This window comes from Netta rufina, assembly GCF_964035555.1.
Source record: "Netta rufina genome assembly, chromosome: 3".
Classification (NCBI taxonomy): domain Eukaryota; kingdom Metazoa; phylum Chordata; class Aves; order Anseriformes; family Anatidae; genus Netta; species Netta rufina.
Window position 1 is genome coordinate 62,232,918 of NC_140125.1, and position 6,136 is coordinate 62,239,053.

Consider the following 6,136-nt stretch of genomic DNA (forward strand, 5'->3'; position numbering starts at 1 on the left):
ATAATAATATCACTTTCTTACACTCGGAGCAGTAAAGGAGATATAAAATAAACAACAACAACAAAAAAGATAAAAATGTAAGTTCATTCTAAGTTCATTCTATTAAGAATTACAATTTGATACTGTTGATTTCCCCTGAGTTCAATAAACAGAAACTCACCAAAAAAAAAAAAAAATGTCTCTCCTTTTCCAAAAGGTATTAATGAAGAAAGGCAATAATGAAATCTGACTTTATCTAATCAATGAATAGCCTCAGCAATACAGCTTTGTCTTCTGAAGTTATCAAGCTGCTGAGAACCATAGCATTACATGTAAAACTTTACGAAGCTGCAGTGACAAAAGTAATTTTTAAACTAACAGGTTATCAAGAGCACATACTTGGACCAGATGATCTTGAAAGTCTTTTCCAACCTTAATGATTCTATGATTCTATGTGCTCTGTACACTGAGGAGTGGTTTCTGTCTGAGATTAAAAATTCCACATAGATTCATCTATATGCTGGCATCTGTGGGCAAGAGAAGGGTCAAGCTCTCACTGTACTTGGTAAAAATCCTAGCGTAGCTGGGGAAGCTTTGGCAGTGATTCATCTCATCTGTAGTTTGTCACTGAGAACTTAGTACAATTAACTACATCATCTTAGAATCATAGAATGGTTCACGTTGGAAGATGTAAATGTAAATGTAAAAGTACTAAAAGTACTAAATACAGATGTGTAGTGTCATTCGTGATGCTGTGTGGTATCCAAGACAGCCTGATGGGGCTGGCAGATCTGATATGGTTCCTGAGGACACCTGTGTCCATCTTTAGCATAAGCTGAAAGCTGAAGGGATACTTACAGGCAATTCAAATGCCACTAAGTGCCTAAGTTTAGGGGGGCCCTTTGCTGGTCCCCATGAATTATAAATTATAAATTCGGCAAGGTGAAGTGTCCTTTTTTTGATCTTAACCTAACCAACTCAACCAATGACAGCTAAAGATGTAAAGAACTAAAAAAAAAAAAAAAAAAAAAAAAAAAAAAAAAAAAACACAAATAAATACTCCTAGCAATGCCTCCTTTTATGAATGCATAACAATTTGGTTCTTCAGCAAGTTACACAAAAACTAGTAAAACAATCCAGACACTGTATAGTGTTTGCAGTCACCTACATGAGTATCTTCTCCTAGTCACTTAAATAAATAAATAAATAAATAAATAAATAAATAAATAAATAAATAAATAATGCAGCTCTTCACAATCTGCACTGGATACTTACAGCTTTTGGAGAAAAAATGCGGGAAATGAGCATGGCATTCTCTACTGAGGCATTCCCAGTCATCTGCCCTTCTTCCCCATTCTTTATCTGTTCTTTACTGCTTTCTGTATGCTACTAACCAGATCATTAATTTCCATGCCCTTTTGAACTATGATGATACATGCATCTATTCCACTTTGTTCTTTTCTGAAATAACTTTTTCTATCCCCTGTAGATTTGTAATTTCTCCTGATTGTTGCTGTCTTCCTTTAACATGTGGTAACAGATCATTGGTTCTGTGACAATGCAAGTTTAGATAGTTACAGAATTGCTTCCAAGGAAGTTTAGTTGTTGTTGGTTTTTAATGTAAAATATTTAGAACAGTTTTTAATCAGAAAAGAATAAATTGATTTAAAAAAAAAAAAAAAAAGAATTCTAGTTTCAACAAAAGGCTTTGAAACTCTTCACTTTTATCAGCCATCAGAATTCACCTCATGTCTCTGACCCTAAATCCTTAATGTCTTCATGAATTAAGCAGAATGTTTTGGTTTCCAAAAGATGGGTGTAAGTATCATCTGTGGGCACATTTGGTGGTAGATGCGAAATATGGCTTGGAGTTGGAAATGGCTGTTGCTTCTCCTATCAATGTTTCAAGCCAAATTGGAAGTAGGTTACTGAGAAACTTCTGCCATTCCTGTGCCTGGTTCAGATCCATGGAAGATTATTTCCTCTCCTTATAGCACAGCACTTGAGATTGTGTTGGTTTTGATGATAAAATTTGAAAGACTTTGTTGTAAACAGTGTACATTTACTGCATCCACAGAAGACACTTTTGGCTTATGAAGCCATTGAGCGTTGAGAGTTTGGAGCTGAGATGTATTACTGGGACTTATCATATAGGCTTCACCTAAAACACTTAACTCCAGGTATCTGGTTTTGACCACACTCAAAAAATTGGCAACATCTAGATAGACTTCCAGTCTGACCCAGTACGGATGCTTTTTGGTTTTGATGTTCTTGTATATGTTCAAGAAACAGACATGATAGTGAAACATGAAAGAAACTATAAACTCTACCTCAAGGAGTAGAGTAAGTGGTACCAGACCAAAGTTGCCAATATGCTTGAGGAACAAAGACCCTCATTTGAAGGAAATACGTCTGACATAAATATTCCATCTAAAATGTACCGTGAATCAATACTCACAGATGATTAATAAAAGGTGCAAGAATTTTTTCCTAGAAATGGAAAATAATATTAAAATGAATATCCACATGCATGAGAGACTTTTTGCAAATCTTGTAAGCACCTATTGCCTGGCAGAAAGACAAAGTCTATCTGGAAAGAAAGCCTATTCTTCTTTCTTTTAATTTATCAGCTATACTAAGGAATCAGAACAAAATCAGACAGATCCAGAACAGATATGGATTGTACGAGTGAAACATGTTCATAAGTGACATCTTGGAAGCATACTTACATGAATTAAAATTTAATATATTACGGACAAAAACGTCTTCAGCACTTTTACAGCCAGATCTGATTCCTTATGAAGACAAAAGAAACATTCCCATTCACTTGTGTGAGTGCTGGACCAGAGCAATGCTGAGAAAATAACAACCCATATGTTTCCAATTCCACCAACCTCTTGGTGGCAAAGAGCAGTCACTATTTGACTAAGGAAGTACTACAGCTCTCACAAGACAGTAACTGCACTGCTTGCTCTGCTAAGCCTTTATTTGCACCATTCTGGGAGCACAGTCTGGACTACCTTTGAGTCCTCCATGCCTTCTTAACCCCTTAGCATGTGGCAGTAAGTAAATCCTGCAGAAAAGCTGCTGACCTTGCACACATAGTAACTTCTAAAGTAAACTCCACAGCTGCCAAAAAGAGTATGAGAAGTCAGAAATAACTTACAATATGGCAGGTGTTACAGTGCAATAAGGGCACATCTTAGGTATGTTATAAAATATAGGCTGAAGTGGTTCCAGGACCTGAGAATTATTACAATACAGACCGTGAGGTTGCTATTTAGTTGCAATTCCTCCTAGTATTTCTTCAAGCCATTTTTTCCCTTTATTCACTTCATTCACCACATATAAATGCCACCATCTTGGATTTCCTTCTCTGAAAAGGAAATCCCCACTTCTATGTGTGAAAGTTGAAAAGCTTCAGTCAGGAGTTACCGAGCTTTATGTCCTACACCCAGGTAACCTAAGCCATGTGGAAACATGAACTGTTCACAGCCTTCAAGCCTTCCAAAGCAGGCCAAGCTCAGGAACTAAGCCAGCACCAGTAGTACCTCCCACAGCACAGAGCAGTGGTTAGTGGGAAGGGTACACAACATCAAGAGAGTGGGGAGATTCAACAAGGCACCCAGGAATTTGTATGCATTGAAGGACAACACTTCAAGAAGAGATCTTTGAATTGGTTCTCTGTTGGATGGTACATCACCGTGACAATGTCCATCAAGGAGAAGATGCTGACTTTTATCCCAATGGTTGGATGTTGCATCCCAGTTAACAAGCCTTATCTCCCAGAGCACAATAGGGTCACTCCTACTTGGCAATGCTGTTTGCAGCCCCACCATTTTGGCATGCCCTTCATGCCCTTCAAAAGCACATCTTTAGGTATAGCACAACCTCTGCAACCACAAAGGAATGGGTTTTCAGGAAACTCAAGTCAAATCAGTGGGACTTAGCAGTTCTAACAATCTGACTCTGGCCTTTTTGAAAAATCTCACACTAGAACTTTCATAACTAGCAATATTCACAGGGGTATAAATTAGGACTTTAAAAAGAAATACTCTAAGAAGTAAAAGCCAGCCTTTTGTTAGGCCAAGGCTTCACCCTGCAATGGCAAAAAGCAGAAACTAGGACCATGTTGCCACATCTCTAACCTGAGACAAGAAATGCTTTGGATACAGCTACAGGCAGTATTTTTTATTTTTTTTTTAGGAGGAAATCCAGGATGGTGGCTGCAAAGTGACAAATTCCTGCTCATGCTGCTTTATTTTTGCTGAACATAATTAGTTTTTTTAATTAGCCTGGCCTTCGAGTAAAGTAACTCCTGCACACACATGGTCTCAAATTTTCTGGATCAGCAGGACGGTTATGAGGAGAAACACTTTTCATTTCAGTTTCCCTTGAAGTCTACTGAGAATATGGAGTGATAAAGCAAATTTTCTCTTCTCAAGCCTGGATTTAGTCTCCAATTCTTATGAAAGCCTTCCTTTGTACTTGCTGATAGGAAAACTATATGCCTCCTTCACATCTGGGATTTTGTTGGTTTGTTTTTTTTTGTTTCTCACTGCAGCATAACTGCCACCCAAATGAATGTAAGGCGGTAAAAATACGAGATGGTTTGGCATGGGGTTTATTTGAGGAAGAGGGCTGTTTGGTTTTTTGAAGCCAGTAAGGTGGTTGTTCCTTCTGCTGTGCTAAACCTTCCTCTTTGCTGGAGATAATCCCTTGTTGGCAACTCTCTTCTCTCAGAGATCTGCTTTATTTATTCTCTTATTTTCACATTGCAGTGCTGCAAGACACATAATAGTTGTATGACAGAACAAAGACACTACTGCCACTGGCTGATGGCTCTCTTCTTCGTGATGGATTTAACCTTCATTTGGCCTGAGATCAGCAATAGTGAACTCCCTCACACAGAGGCAGACTCTCTTTTTCTCCTTCTTCCCTGTCTCCCTTTTTTAATCCTTCAATATGCCAAAAAATTACTTTAGAAGGTATTTGGAAGCTTTTCGACTTCAACATTTTTGAAGGTGTCAGGCTGGGCCTTTCCCCAACAATAGCAATAGTTAACTTAGCTAGATATTATGTTTTAAGGTTTGTTGTATTTTTAAAGAGTTTTTTTCCTTTCTTCTGAAATGTGCCAGAAATATGGGGTTTCTGTCCCATGCAGTGGTTCCCCTCACTTATGTGTTTGTTTTTTGTTTGTTTTTGTTTTTTTTTCCCCTTGTTTTTAGTGGGAAAGTTGACGAACAGTGGTCTGGGAAGACAGGAAGGAGGCAGAGCAAATAGCAAGTACAAATCAAGGAGAATTCCCTCGTTGCTTCCTTGAAAAAATATGTCTTTTTGCTTCTGGATTGCTGTACAGAACAGAAAAAGCCACATAATTTAGCAAAGTCCTATTCCAGCAGAGCCACTGATACAGCTCAAAACATGAAAATTGTTGTGAACAGACAAGCTTCGTGGGGCTTTATCTTTTACTTAGGCACTAAAAGGCAAGGAGTGCCTGTGCTTGCCAGCAGCTGCATGCATATGGTGATGCATTGAACTTACCCACAATCATTTAAACTGTAAAATGTACAGTAAATCCATTCTGAATTTTAAACACTTAAAAACATAAAAAATCCTTCTCATTTTCACTCATCCTGGCAAATTTTTGCCCCTATCGAGCTTCATGAGTAAAATCAGGCAAGCAGAACATTGCTTATTGTTCGTCTCCAAGTGATGAAGGGTGGAGAAAGGATTCGTCATCACGCTAAGTTATGGGAAGAGCTTTGGTTCCCTACGATTTCTTTGCAGTCAGTGGAGAGAGATGGTAACTCCCAGCTCAAATTGCAGGTATGTGAAAGCACTCTGGAAAGGCTCTTTTCTCTCCATGACTTTGGAAAGGACCGAGGTAATGAAGCCAGATGTAGATGGACAACAGCTGTAGAAGAAAAAGAAAAACAAAACAAAACAAAACAAAACAAAACAAAACTTTTTTCTTGTTTCTATCAGTCATTTCTGCAAATAGGAAAATGCACACACACACTCTGCTACTTGTTACAGATCAGGAATCAAGTCCCAGGAAATGCAAGGTATCTCTGTGAGACCTGTGCTCACAGGACTCTGGGACTTAAAGTTGCTTCAGGTGCACATATTTTTATGTGCTCTGTACAGCAAATGC